This window comes from Pristiophorus japonicus, chromosome 25, assembly GCF_044704955.1.
Source record: "Pristiophorus japonicus isolate sPriJap1 chromosome 25, sPriJap1.hap1, whole genome shotgun sequence".
NCBI classification, from domain to species: Eukaryota; Metazoa; Chordata; class Chondrichthyes; family Pristiophoridae; genus Pristiophorus; species Pristiophorus japonicus.
In genome coordinates, this window is record NC_092001.1 from 10,364,930 (window position 1) to 10,378,966 (window position 14,037).

A 14,037-nucleotide genomic window follows, 5' to 3' on the forward strand; every position below is an offset into this window, starting at 1 on the left:
ATAACGAAACAAATCCACACGGAATCCCAAGGGATGGGAATTATTTGGAATAACAGCCATTGCTTCTTTGCCGACGGTGTGCAGAGCACAACTTTCTGTTTATACGTGTTTCTTGCTTTGCTGATAACCCCTGAACTGGAGACCTGTTTCCGTCAATGGTTATAAGCAGAACAGGCAGACAGAACGGTTCTGTCGCCTGGAGTTGGGCAAAAGGCTGAAGTTCAGGACAAAAGCACAAAATGAAATGTTCACAGGGTACCGAGAGTGAAAATTCCCGGAAAAAGGAGAGAATGAAATGGATTTCAGTGGAAGCCTAGCCGCACTTAACGCTGCGATTGCGCGGACATGTCTTTGGTGTTCTCCACAACAACTGCCATTTGCTGCGAACAGTTTTCCCTGGCGCGAATGTGATGAGAATTTCGAAACAGCAAGGAGGAAAGACTGGGTTGGTCTGCTTGCTGGCACAGACGTTTGCAGCAGCTTCCCTGGTGGTCTAGTGGTTAGGAGTCGGCGCTCTCACCGCCGCGGCCCGGGTTCGATTCCCGGTCAGGGAACATTGTATTTGCGGTGCTTCGAAATGCAATGATGTTCCTGAACAAGCTTGCAGCTCACCTCGCTGTTGTCGCCCCAACCATCAGCAGCGTGTCGTGATACAACAGACACTTCTGTTTTAAAATCTGCACTAAATGACAAGATCTCGCTCAACAAGTGGAACTCCAATTGCTGATAGACAACGTAAATTTTGCCTATCATGGCTATCTTTAGTCTTCCAGGTACCTATTTGCGCCACAGCACTCGGGCTTATCATCAATCAATGCATTGCCACTGTGGAAATATTCAGCATTTTAAACTTCGCAACGTGTGCAAGACTGGAATCAGGGAATGCCTGGACCATGGGCACTGATAACTTATCCTTGAGCATTCATTTGGCCTGGGCCCCTTCTATATTGAACATTGGCTCACTGCATATCAATGTTTAGCGTTCACAGGCGATTACCAAGATCTGAATTTCCCGGCAGAGAATTCATGGAGTTTTTGATCTAACCGAGATTCACCATCACTAACGTTGATTCGCGACTGTTATCTCTCTTCATCATATCAATGCTAAGAACTGAACCTGCTTTAATTTCACCTTGGCTCGGGGTCAGTGCGGCTCAATAGGACTTTGGCCCGTCTCCCTTTCACAACGCATCAGTGCCGAGAACAGAACAGGGAATTTTGCTGACATGTTATGTTCTGAAACAGTTATAAACTCTCCAGTATATTTCACTGTGTCTTCAGCACTGTGAGATCTAGCCTGGTGTGCAATCTTTGTGTCTTTATGAACAATTCAGCAGAACATTAAATTAACATATGGAACGACAATTGCTGTTTGACACTTTACGGTTTGCCAACATTTAAGTGCAGTGTGAGAACAATCACAATGATCATTATTCTTCCATGTACGTTCATGCGCGGCATCACCCTAACAAACCGAGCTGATCACAGCCCGGCTATCAGTCAATTCATTGCCAGTGCGGAAAAATGCAAATTTCCAACTTAGCAACGTGCACAATACCGGAATCAGAGAGTGCCTGGATCGTGGGCAATGATAAGTTAACATGAGCATTAAGATTTTCAATATCATTATACATTACATGAACACATCCGGAGCTCATTGCCCAGAAATGAGGACTGAGTGTGCGGGGCAATTCCTTCCGGGGTTTAAGTTTTCTTTCAAAAAGGTGTGAGAAAGTTTTGCTTCGTTTTCTGTCGGGAAGAAATAGCTCAGTTGGGAGAGCGTTAGACTGAAGATCTAAAGGTCCCTGGTTCAATCCCGGGTTTCGGCAATATCTGGTGATTTTGCGTTTCCTTCATTTTAAGGGGAGAAGCTGGTTTGATATCGAGACAGTGCTTGAGGGAAGAGCTGTTCAGCGGTTGCGTGATACTAATTTTCGACATGATTTTTTTTAGATTCGGCGCTCTTTTTCTGTTACTTTCTATTTATACTCTGCCCAGTTTTGTATATGAAGAGTGAACAATGTTTAAGCGATGCGATGTGTTCAATTCTTATGCAGTAACTCTATCACCCAGTGTGTGCCGGATACAAAATCATCGAGGCTGGGCTTTCACGCAGCCCTGGGGCCTTTTGTTGCCGGTTAAATCGGTCGTTTAGGGCGTGGTATTAATAAAGCCAAGAGCGCGGGCCCGATCCCCATATGGGCCATCCCAATTTTTCATACTTTTTATTCGGTTTTTAGTAACTTTTACCATCAAATCTTCATAACGAAACAAATCCACACGGAATCCCAAGGGATGGGAATTATTTGGAATAACAGCCATTGCTTCTTTGCCGACGGTGTGCAGAGCACAACTTTCTGTTTATACGTGTTTCTTGCTTTGCTGATAACCCCTGAACTGGAGACCTGTTTCCGTCAATGGTTATAAGCAGAACAGGCAGACAGAACGGTTCTGTCGCCTGGAGTTGGGCAAAAGGCTGAAGTTCAGGACAAAAGCACAAAATGAAATGTTCACACGGTACCGAGAGTGAAAATTCCCGGAAAAAGGAGAGAATGAAATGGATTTCAGTGGAAGCCTAGCCGCACTTAACGCTGCGATTGCGCGGACATGTCTTTGGTGTTCTCCACAACAACTGCCATTTGCTGCGAACAGTTTTCCCTGGCGCGAATGTGATGAGAATTTCGAAACAGCAAGGAGGAAAGACTGAGTTGGTCTGCTTGCTGGCACAGACGTTTGCAGCAGCTTCCCTGGTGGTCTAGTGGTTAGGATTCGGCGCTCTCACCGCCGCGGCCCGGGTTCGATTGCCGGTCAGGGAACATTGTGTTTGCGGTGCTTCGAAATGCAATGATGTTCCTGAACAAGCTTGCAGCTCACCTCGCTGTTGTCGCCCCAACCATCAGCAGCGTGTCGTGATACAACAGACACTTCTGTTTTAAAATCTGCACTAAATGACAAGATCTCGCTCAACAAGTGGAACTCGAATTGCTGATAGACAACGTAAATTTTGCCTATCATGGCTATCTTTAGTCTTCCAGGTACCTATTTGCGCCACAGCACTCGGGCTTATCATCAATCAATGCATTGCCACTGTGGAAATATTCAGCATTTTAAACTTCGCAACGTGTGCAAGACTGGAATCAGGGAATGCCTGGACCATGGGCACTGATAACTTATCCTTGAGCATTCATTTGGCCTGGGCCCCTTCTATATTGAACATTGGCTCACTGCATAGCAATGTTTAGCGTTCACAGGCGATTACCAAGATCTGAATTTCCCGGCAGAGAATTCATGGAGTTTTTGATCTAACCGAGATTCACCATCACTAACGTTGATTCGCGACTGTTATCTCTCTTCATCATATCAATGCTAAGAACTGAACCTGCTTTAATTTCACCTTGGCTCGGGGTCAGTGCGGCTCAATAGGACTTTGGCCCGTCTCCCTTTCACAACGCATCAGTGCCGAGAACAGAACAGGGAATTTTGCTGACATGTTATGTTCTGAAACAGTTATAAACTCTCCAGTATATTTCACTGTGTCTTCAGCACTGTGAGATCTAGCCTGGTGTGCAATCTTTGTGTCTTTATGAACAATTCAGCAGAACATTAAATTAACATATGGAACGACAATTGCTGTTTGACACTTTACGGTTTGCCAACATTTAAGTGCAGTGTGAGAACAATCACAATGATCATTATTCTTCCATGTACGTTCATGCGCGGCATCACCCTAACAAACCGAGCTGATCACAGCCCGGCTATCAGTCAATTCATTGCCAGTGCGGAAAAATGCAAATTTCCAACTTAGCAACGTGCACAATACCGGAATCAGAGAGTGCCTGGATCGTGGGCAATGATAAGTTAACATGAGCATTAAGATTTTCAATATCATTATACATTACATGAACACATCCGGAGCTCATTGCCCAGAAATGAGGACTGAGTGTGCGGGGCAATTCCTTCCGGGGTTTAAGTTTTCTTTCAAAAAGGTGTGAGAAAGTTTTGCTTCGTTTTCTGTCGGGAAGAAATAGCTCAGTTGGGAGAGCGTTAGACTGAAGATCTAAAGGTCCCTGGTTCAATCCCGGGTTTCGGCAATATCTGGTGATTTTGCGTTTCCTTCATTTTAAGGGGAGAAGCTGGTTTGATATCGAGACAGTGCTTGAGGGAAGAGCTGTTCAGCGGTTGCGTGATACTAATTTTCGACATGATTTTTTTTAGATTCGGCGCTCTTTTTCTGTTACTTTCTATTTATACTCTGCCCAGTTTTGTATATGAAGAGTGAACAATGTTTAAGCGATGCGATGTGTTCAATTCTTATGCAGTAACTCTATCACCCAGTGTGTGCCGGATACAAAATCATCGAGGCTGGGCTTTCACGCAGCCCTGGGGCCTTTTGTTGCCGGTTAAATCGGTCGTTTAGGGCGTGGTATTAATAAAGCCAAGAGCGCGGGCCCGATCCCCATATGGGCCATCCCAATTTTCATACTTTTTATTCGGTTTTTAGTAACTTTTACCATCAAATCTTCATAACGAAACAAATCCACACGGAATCCCAAGGGATGGGAATTATTTGGAATAACAGCCATTGCTTCTTTGCCGACGGTGTGCAGAGCACAACTTTCTGTTTATACGTGTTTCTTGCTTTGCTGATAACCCCTGAACTGGAGACCTGTTTCCGTCAATGGTTATAAGCAGAACAGGCAGACAGAACGGTTCTGTCGCCTGGAGTTGGGCAAAAGGCTGAAGTTCAGGACAAAAGCACAAAATGAAATGTTCACACGGTACCGAGAGTGAAAATTCCCGGAAAAAGGAGAGAATGAAATGGATTTCAGTGGAAGCCTAGCCGCACTTAACGCTGCGATTGCGCGGACATGTCTTTGGTGTTCTCCACAACAACTGCCATTTGCTGCGAACACTTTTCCCTGGCGCGAATGTGATGAGAATTTCGAAACAGCAAGGAGGAAAGACTGGGTTGGTCTGCTTGCTGGCACAGACGTTTGCAGCAGCTTCCCTGGTGGTCTAGTGGTTAGGATTCGGCGCTCTCACCGCCGCGACCCGGGTTCGATTGCCGGTCAGGGAACATTGTGTTTGCGGTGCTTCGAAATGCAATGATGTTCCTGAACAAGCTTGCAGCTCACCTCGCTGTTGTCGCCCCAACCATCAGCAGCGTGTCGTGATACAACAGACACTTCTGTTTTAAAATCTGCACTAAATGACAAGATCTCGCTCAACAAGTGGAACTCCAATTGCTGATAGACAACGTAAATTTTGCCTATCATGGCTATCTTTAGTCTTCCAGGTACCTATTTGCGCCACAGCACTCGGGCTTATCATCAATCAATGCATTGCCACTGTGGAAATATTCAGCATTTTAAACTTCGCAACGTGTGCAAGACTGGAATCAGGGAATGCCTGGACCATGGGCACTGATAACTTATCCTTGAGCATTCATTTGGCCTGGGCCCCTTCTATATTGAACATTGGCTCACTGCATATCAATGTTTAGCGTTCACAGGCGATTACCAAGATCTGAATTTCCCGGCAGAGAATTCATGGAGTTTTTGATCTAACCGAGATTCACCATCACTAACGTTGATTCGCGACTGTTATCTCTCTTCATCATATCAATGCTAAGAACTGAACCTGCTTTAATTTCACCTTGGCTCGGGGTCAGTGCGTCTCAATAGGACTTTGGCCCGTCTCCCTTTCACAACGCATCAGTGCCGAGAACAGAACAGGGAATTTTGCTGACATGTTATGTTCTGAAACAGTTATAAACTCTCCAGTATATTTCATTGTGTCTTCAGCACTGTGAGATCTAGCCTGGTGTGCAATCTTTGTGTCTTTATGAACACTTCAGCAGAACATTAAATTAACATATGGAACGACAATTGCTGTTTGACACTTTACGGTTTGCCAACATTTAAGTGCAGTGTGAGAACAATCACAATGATCATTATTCTTCCATGTACGTTCATGCGCGGCATCACCCTAACAAACCGAGCTGATCACAGCCCGGCTATCAGTCAATTCATTGCCAGTGCTGAAAAATGCAAATTTCCAACTTAGCAACGTGCACAATACCGGAATCAGAGAGTGCCTGGATCGTGGGCAATGATAAGTTAACATGAGCATTAAGATTTTCAATATCATTATACATTACATGAACACATCCGGAGCTCATTGCCCAGAAATGAGGACTGAGTGTGCGGGGCAATTCCTTCCGGGGTTTAAGTTTTCTTTCAAAAAGGTGTGAGAAAGTTTTGCTTCGTTTTCTGTCGGGAAGAAATAGCTCAGTTGGGAGAGCGTTAGACTGAAGATCTAAAGGTCCCTGGATCAATCCCGGGTTTCGGCAATATCTGGTGATTTTGCGTTTCCTTCATTTTAAGGGGAGAAGCTGGTTTGATATCGAGACAGTGCTTGAGGGAAGAGCTGTTCAGCGGTTGCGTGATACTAATTTTCGACATGATTTTTTTTAGATTCGGCGCTCTTTTTCTGTTACTTTCTATTTATACTCTGCCCAGTTTTGTATATGAAGAGTGAACAATGTTTAAGCGATGCGATGTGTTCAATTCTTATGCAGTAACTCTATCACCCAGTGTGTGCCGGATACAAAATCATCGAGGCTGGGCTTTCACGCAGCCCTGGGGCCTTTTGTTGCCGGTTAAATCGGTCGTTTAGGGCGTGGTATTAATAAAGCCAAGAGCGCGGGCCCGATCCCCATATGGGCCATCCCAATTTTTCATACTTTTTATTCGGTTTTTAGTAACATTTACCATCAAATCTTCATAACGAAACAAATCCACACGGAATCCCAAGGGATGGGAATTATTTGGAATAACAGCCATTGCTTCTTTGCCGACGGTGTGCAGAGCACAACTTTCTGTTTATACGTGTTTCTTGCTTTGCTGATAACCCCTGAACTGGAGACCTGTTTCCGTCAATGGTTATAAGCAGAACAGGCAGACAGAACGGTTCTGTCGCCTGGAGTTGGGCAAAAGGCTGAAGTTCAGGACAAAAGCACAAAATGAAATGTTCACACGGTACCGAGAGTGAAAATTCCCGGAAAAAGGAGAGAATGAAATGGATTTCAGTGGAAGCCTAGCCGCACTTAACGCTGCGATTGCGCGGACATGTCTTTGGTGTTCTCCACAACAACTGCCATTTGCTGCGAACAGTTTTCCCTGGCGCGAATGTGATGAGAATTTCGAAACAGCAAGGAGGAAAGACTGGGTTGGTCTGCTTGCTGGCACAGACGTTTGCAGCAGCTTCCCTGGTGGTCTAGTGGTTAGGATTCGGCGCTCTCACCGCCGTGGCCCGGGTTCGATTGCCGGTCAGGGAACATTGTGTTTGCGGTGCTTCGAAATGCAATGATGTTCCTGAACAAGCTTGCAGCTCACCTCGCTGTTGTCGCCCCAACCATCAGCAGCGTGTCGTGATACAACAGACACTTCTGTTTTAAAATCTGCACTAAATGACAAGATCTCGCTCAACAAGTGGAACTCCAATTGCTGCTAGACAACGTAAATTTTGCCTATCATGGCTATCTTTAGTCTTCCAGGTACCTATTTGCGCCACAGCACTCGGGCTTATCATCAATCAATGCATTGCCACTGTGGAAATATTCAGCATTTTAAACTTCGCAACGTGTGCAAGACTGGAATCAGGGAATGCCTGGACCATGGGCACTGATAACTTATCCTTGAGCATTCATTTGGCCTGGGCCCCTTCTATATTGAACATTGGCTCACTGCATATCAATGTTTAGCGTTCACAGGCGATTACCAAGATCTGAATTTCCCGGCAGAGAATTCATGGAGTTTTTGATCTAACCGAGATTCACCATCACTAACGTTGATTCGCGACTGTTATCTCTCTTCATCATATCAATGCTAAGAACTGAACCTGCTTTAATTTCACCTTGGCTCGGGGTCAGTGCGGCTCAATAGGACTTTGGCCCGTCTCCCTTTCACAACGCATCAGTGCCGAGAACAGAACAGGGAATTTTGCTGACATGTTATGTTCTGAAACAGTTATAAACTCTCCAGTATATTTCACTGTGTCTTCAGCACTGTGAGATCTAGCCTGGTGTGCAATCTTTGTGTCTTTATGAACAATTCAGCAGAACATTAAATTAACATATGGAACGACAATTGCTGTTTGACACTTTACGGTTTGCCAACATTTAAGTGCAGTGTGAGAACAATCACAATGATCATTATTCTTCCATGTACGTTCATGCGCGGCATCACCCTAACAAACCGAGCTGATCACAGCCCGGCTATCAGTCAATTCATTGCCAGTGCGGAAAAATGCAAATTTCCAACTTAGCAACGTGCACAATACCGGAATCAGAGAGTGCCTGGATCGTGGGCAATGATAAGTTAACATGAGCATTAAGATTTTCAATATCATTATACATTACATGAACACATCCGGAGCTCATTGCCCAGAAATGAGGACTGAGTGTGCGGGGCAATTCCTTCCGGGGTTTAAGTTTTCTTTCAAAAAGGTGTGAGAAAGTTTTGCTTCGTTTTCTGTCGGGAAGAAATAGCTCAGTTGGGAGAGCGTTAGACTGAAGATCTAAAGGTCCCTGGTTCAATCCCGGGTTTCGGCAATATCTGGTGATTTTGCGTTTCCTTCATTTTAAGGGGAGAAGCTGGTTTGATATCGAGACAGTGCTTGAGGGAAGAGCTGTTCAGCGGTTGCGTGATACTAATTTTCGACATGATTTTTTTTAGATTCGGCGCTCTTTTTCTGTTACTTTCTATTTATACTCTGCCCAGTTTTGTATATGAAGAGTGAACAATGTTTAAGCGATGCGATGTGTTCAATTCTTATGCAGTAACTCTATCACCCAGTGTGTGCCGGATACAAAATCATCGAGGCTGGGCTTTCACGCAGCCCTGGGGCCTTTTGTTGCCGGTTAAATCGGTCGTTTAGGGCGTGGTATTAATAAAGCCAAGAGCGCGGGCCCGATCCCCATATGGGCCATCCCAATTTTTCATACTTTTTATTCGGTTTTTAGTAACTTTTACCATCAAATCTTCATAACGAAACAAATCCACACGGAATCCCAAGGGATGGGAATTATTTGGAATAACAGCCATTGCTTCTTTGCCGACGGTGTGCAGAGCACAACTTTCTGTTTATACGTGTTTCTTGCTTTGCTGATAACCCCTGAACTGGAGACCTGTTTCCGTCAATGGTTATAAGCAGAACAGGCAGACAGAACGGTTCTGTCGCCTGGAGTTGGGCAAAAGGCTGAAGTTCAGGACAAAAGCACAAAATGAAATGTTCACACGGTACCGAGAGTGAAAATTCCCGGAAAAAGGAGAGAATGAAATGGATTTCAGTGGAAGCCTAGCCGCACTTAACGCTGCGATTGCGCGGACATGTCTTTGGTGTTCTCCACAACAACTGCCATTTGCTGCGAACAGTTTTCCCTGGCGCGAATGTGATGAGAATTTCGAAACAGCAAGGAGGAAAGACTGGGTTGGTCTGCTTGCTGGCACAGACGTTTGCAGCAGCTTCCCTGGTGGTCTAGTGGTTAGGATTCGGCGCTCTCACCGCCGCGGCCCGGGTTCGATTGCCGGTCAGGGAACATTGTGTTTGCGGTGCTTCGAAATGCAATGATGTTCCTGAACAAGCTTGCAGCTCACCTCGCTGTTGTCGCCCCAACCATCAGCAGCGTGTCGTGATACAACAGACACTTCTGTTTTAAAATCTGCACTAAATGACAAGATCTCGCTCAACAAGTGGAACTCCAATTGCTGATAGACAACGTAAATTTTGCCTTTCATGGCTATCTTTAGTCTTCCAGGTACCTATTTGCGCCACAGCACTCGGGCTTATCATCAATCAATGCATTGCCACTGTGGAAATATTCAGCATTTTAAACTTCGCAACGTGTGCAAGACTGGAATCAGGGAATGCCTGGACCATGGGCACTGATAACTTATCCTTGAGCATTCATTTGGCCTGGGCCCCTTCTATATTGAACATTGGCTCACTGCATATCAATGTTTAGCGTTCACAGGCGATTACCAAGATCTGAATTTCCCGGCAGAGAATTCATGGAGTTTTTGATCTAACCGAGATTCACCATCACTAACGTTGATTCGCGACTGTTATCTCTCTTCATCATATCAATGCTAAGAACTGAACCTGCTTTAATTTCACCTTGGCTCGGGGTCAGTGCGGCTCAATAGGACTTTGGCCCGTCTCCCTTTCACAACGCATCAGTGCCGAGAACAGAACAGGGAATTTTGCTGACATGTTATGTTCTGAAACAGTTATAAACTCTCCAGTATATTTCACTGTGTCTTCAGCACTGTGAGATCTAGCCTGGTGTGCAATCTTTGTGTCTTTATGAACACTTCAGCAGAACATTAAATTAACATATGGAACGACAATTGCTGTTTGACACTTTACGGTTTGCCAACATTTAAGTGCAGTGTGAGAACAATCACAATGATCATTATTCTTCCATGTACGTTCATGCGCGGCATCACCCTAACAAACCGAGCTGATCACAGCCCGGCTATCAGTCAATTCATTGCCAGTGCGGAAAAATGCAAATTTCCAACTTAGCAACGTGCACAATACCGGAATCAGAGAGTGCCTGGATCGTGGGCAATGATAAGTTAACATGAGCATTAAGATTTTCAATATCATTATACATTACATGAACACATCCGGAGCTCATTGCCCAGAAATGAGGACTGAGTGTGCGGGGCAATTCCTTCCGGGGTTTAAGTTTTCTTTCAAAAAGGTGTGAGAAAGTTTTGCTTCGTTTTCTGTCGGGAAGAAATAGCTCAGTTGGGAGAGCGTTAGACTGAAGATCTAAAGGTCCCTGGTTCAATCCCGGGTTTCGGCAATATCTGGTGATTTTGCGTTTCCTTCATTTTAAGGGGAGAAGCTGGTTTGATATCGAGACAGTGCTTGAGGGAAGAGCTGTTCAGCGGTTGCGTGATACTAATTTTCGACATGATTTTTTTTAGATTCGGCGCTCTTTTTCTGTTACTTTCTATTTATACTCTGCCCAGTTTTGTATATGAAGAGTGAACAATGTTTAAGCGATGCGATGTGTTCAATTCTTATGCAGTAACTCTATCACCCAGTTTGTGCCGGATACAAAATCATCGAGGCTGGGCTTTCACGCAGCCCTGGGGCCTTTTGTTGCCGGTTAAATCGGTCGTTTAGGGCGTGGTATTAATAAAGCCAAGAGCGCGGGCCCGATCCCCATATGGGCCATCCCAATTTTTCATACTTTTTATTCGGTTTTTAGTAACTTTTACCATCAAATCTTCATAACGAAACAAATCCACACGGAATCCCAAGGGATGGGAATTATTTGGAATAACAGCCATTGCTTCTTTGCCGACGGTGTGCAGAGCACAACTTTCTGTTTATACGTGTTTCTTGCTTTGCTGATAACCCCTGAACTGGAGACCTGTTTCCGTCAATGGTTATAAGCAGAACAGGCAGACAGAACGGTTCTGTCGCCTGGAGTTGGGCAAAAGGCTGAAGTTCAGGACAAAAGCACAAAATGAAATGTTCACACGGTACCGAGAGTGAAAATTCCCGGAAAAAGGAGAGAATGAAATGGATTTCAGTGGAAGCCTAGCCGCACTTAACGCTGCGATTGCGCGGACATGTCTTTGGTGTTCTCCACAACAACTGCCATTTGCTGCGAACAGTTTTCCCTGGCGCGAATGTGATGAGAATTTCGAAACAGCAAGGAGGAAAGACTGGGTTGGTCTGCTTGCTGGCACAGACGTTTGCAGCAGCTTCCCTGGTGGTCTAGTGGTTAGGATTCGGCGCTCTCACCGCCGCGGCCCGGGTTCGTTTGCCGGTCAGGGAACATTGTGTTTGCGGTGCTTCGAAATGCAATGATGTTCCTGAACAAGCTTGCAGCTCACCTCGCTGTTGTCGCCCCAACCATCAGCAGCGTGTCGTGATACAACAGACACTTCTGTTTTAAAATCTGCACTAAATGACAAGATCTCGCTCAACAAGTGGAACTCCAATTGCTGATAGACAACGTAAATTTTGCCAATCATGGCTATCTTTAGTCTTCCAGGTACCTATTTGCGCCACAGCACTCGGGCTTATCATCAATCAATGCATTGCCACTGTGGAAATATTCAGCATTTTAAACTTCGCAACGTGTGCAAGACTGGAATCAGGGAATGCCTGGACCATGGGCACTGATAACTTATCCTTGAGCATTCATTTGGCCTGGGCCCCTTCTATATTGAACATTGGCTCACTGCATATCAATGTTTAGCGTTCACAGGCGATTACCAAGATCTGAATTTCCCGACAGAGAATTCATGGAGTTTTTGATCTAACCGAGATTCACCATCACTAACGTTGATTCGCGACTGTTATCTCTCTTCATCATATCAATGCTAAGAACTGAACCTGCTTTAATTTCACCTTGGCTCGGGGTCAGTGCGGCTCAATAGGACTTTGGCCCGTCTCCCTTTCACAACGCATCAGTGCCGAGAACAGAACAGGGAATTTTGCTGACATGTTATGTTCTGAAACAGTTTTAAACTCTCCAGTATATTTCACTGTGTCTTCAGCACTGTGAGATCTAGCCTGGTGTGCAATCTTTGTGTCTTTATGAACACTTCAGCAGAACATTAAATGAACATATGGAACGACAATTGCTGTTTGACACTTTACGGTTTGCCAACATTTAAGTGCAGTGTGAGAACAATCACAATGATCATTATTCTTCCATGTACGTTCATGCGCGGCATCACCCTAACAAACCGAGCTGATCACAGCCCGGCTATCAGTCAATTCATTGCCAGTGCGGAAAAATGCAAATTTCCAACTTAGCAACGTGCACAATACCGGAATCAGAGAGTGCCTGGATCGTGGGCAATGATAAGTTAACATGAGCATTAAGATTTTCAATATCATTATACATTACATGAACACATCCGGAGCTCATTGCCCAGAAATGAGGACTGAGTGTGCGGGGCAATTCCTTCCGGGGTTTAAGTTTTCTTTCAAAAAGGTGTGAGAAAGTTTTGCTTCGTTTTCTGTCGGGAAGAAATAGCTCAGTTGGGAGAGCGTTAGACTGAAAATCTAAAGGTCCCTGGTTCAATCCCGGGTTTCGGCAATATCTGGTGATTTTGCGTTTCCTTCATTTTAAGGGGAGAAGCTGGTTTGATATCGAGACAGTGCTTGAGGGAAGAGCTGTTCAGCGGTTGCTTGATACTAATTTTCGACATGAATTTTTTTAGATTCGGCGCTCTTTTTCTGTTACTTTCTATTTATACTCTGCCCAGTTTTGTATATGAAGAGTGAACAATGTATAAGCGATGCGATGTGTTCAATTCTTATGCAGTAACTCTATCACCCAGTGTGTGCCGGATACAAAATCATCTAGGCTGGGCTTTCACGCAGCCCTGGAGCATTTTGTTGCCGGTTAAATCGGTCGTTTAGGGCGTGGTATTAATAAAGCCAAGAGCGCGGGCCCGATCCCCATATGGGCCATCCCAATTTTTCATACTTTTTATTCGGTTTTTAGTAACTTTTACAATCAAATCTTCATAACGAAACAAATCCACACGGAATCCCAAGGGATGGGAATTATTTGGAATAACAGCCATTGCTTCTTTGCCGACGGTGTGCAGGGCACAACTTTCTGTTTATACGTGTTTCTTGCTTTGCTGATAACCCCTGAACTGGAGACCTGTTTCCGTCAATGGTTATAAGCAGAACAGGCTGACAGAACGGTTCTGTCGCCTGGAGTTGGGCAAAAGGCTGAAGTTCAGGACAAAAGCACAAAATGAAATGTTCACACGGTACCGAGAGTGAAAATTCCCGGAAAAAGGAGAGAATGAAATGGATTTCAGTGGAAGCCTAGCCGCACTTAACGCTGCGATTGCGCGGACATGTCTTTGGTGTTCTCCACAACAACTGCCATTTGCTGCGAACAGTTTTCCCTGGCGCGAATGTGATGAGAATTTCGAAACAGCAAGGAGGAAAGACTGGGTTGGTCTGCTTGCTGGCACA

The 14,037-nt window shown here is 44.9% G+C and overlaps 12 non-coding genes across 12 annotated transcripts; all 12 read left to right on the forward strand.

Annotated features, from left to right (window-relative positions):
* The first annotated feature begins 482 nt into the window (after positions 1 to 482).
* On the forward strand, positions 483 to 554 carry trnae-cuc (transfer RNA glutamic acid (anticodon CUC)). The gene has a single exon. It is a non-coding gene; the product is annotated as a tRNA-Glu (tRNA).
* Positions 555 to 1,751: 1,197 nt separating this feature from the next.
* Positions 1,752 to 1,829, forward strand: trnaf-gaa (transfer RNA phenylalanine (anticodon GAA)). The gene has a single exon. It is a non-coding gene; the product is annotated as a tRNA-Phe (tRNA).
* A 915-nt stretch (positions 1,830 to 2,744) lies between these two features.
* On the forward strand, positions 2,745 to 2,816 carry trnae-cuc (transfer RNA glutamic acid (anticodon CUC)). Its single transcript has one exon. It is a non-coding gene; the product is annotated as a tRNA-Glu (tRNA).
* Positions 2,817 to 4,013: 1,197 nt separating this feature from the next.
* On the forward strand, positions 4,014 to 4,091 carry trnaf-gaa (transfer RNA phenylalanine (anticodon GAA)). The gene has a single exon. It is a non-coding gene; the product is annotated as a tRNA-Phe (tRNA).
* A 914-nt stretch (positions 4,092 to 5,005) lies between these two features.
* Positions 5,006 to 5,077, forward strand: trnae-cuc (transfer RNA glutamic acid (anticodon CUC)). Its single transcript has one exon. It is a non-coding gene; the product is annotated as a tRNA-Glu (tRNA).
* Positions 5,078 to 6,274: 1,197 nt separating this feature from the next.
* On the forward strand, positions 6,275 to 6,352 carry trnaf-gaa (transfer RNA phenylalanine (anticodon GAA)). Its single transcript has one exon. It is a non-coding gene; the product is annotated as a tRNA-Phe (tRNA).
* A 915-nt stretch (positions 6,353 to 7,267) lies between these two features.
* trnae-cuc (transfer RNA glutamic acid (anticodon CUC)) lies at positions 7,268 to 7,339 on the forward strand. The gene has a single exon. It is a non-coding gene; the product is annotated as a tRNA-Glu (tRNA).
* A 1,197-nt stretch (positions 7,340 to 8,536) lies between these two features.
* trnaf-gaa (transfer RNA phenylalanine (anticodon GAA)) lies at positions 8,537 to 8,614 on the forward strand. Its single transcript has one exon. It is a non-coding gene; the product is annotated as a tRNA-Phe (tRNA).
* A 915-nt stretch (positions 8,615 to 9,529) lies between these two features.
* On the forward strand, positions 9,530 to 9,601 carry trnae-cuc (transfer RNA glutamic acid (anticodon CUC)). The gene has a single exon. It is a non-coding gene; the product is annotated as a tRNA-Glu (tRNA).
* Positions 9,602 to 10,798: 1,197 nt separating this feature from the next.
* Positions 10,799 to 10,876, forward strand: trnaf-gaa (transfer RNA phenylalanine (anticodon GAA)). Its single transcript has one exon. It is a non-coding gene; the product is annotated as a tRNA-Phe (tRNA).
* Positions 10,877 to 11,791: 915 nt separating this feature from the next.
* Positions 11,792 to 11,863, forward strand: trnae-cuc (transfer RNA glutamic acid (anticodon CUC)). The gene has a single exon. It is a non-coding gene; the product is annotated as a tRNA-Glu (tRNA).
* A 1,197-nt stretch (positions 11,864 to 13,060) lies between these two features.
* Positions 13,061 to 13,138, forward strand: trnaf-gaa (transfer RNA phenylalanine (anticodon GAA)). Its single transcript has one exon. It is a non-coding gene; the product is annotated as a tRNA-Phe (tRNA).
* The last annotated feature ends 899 nt before the right edge of the window (positions 13,139 to 14,037 follow it).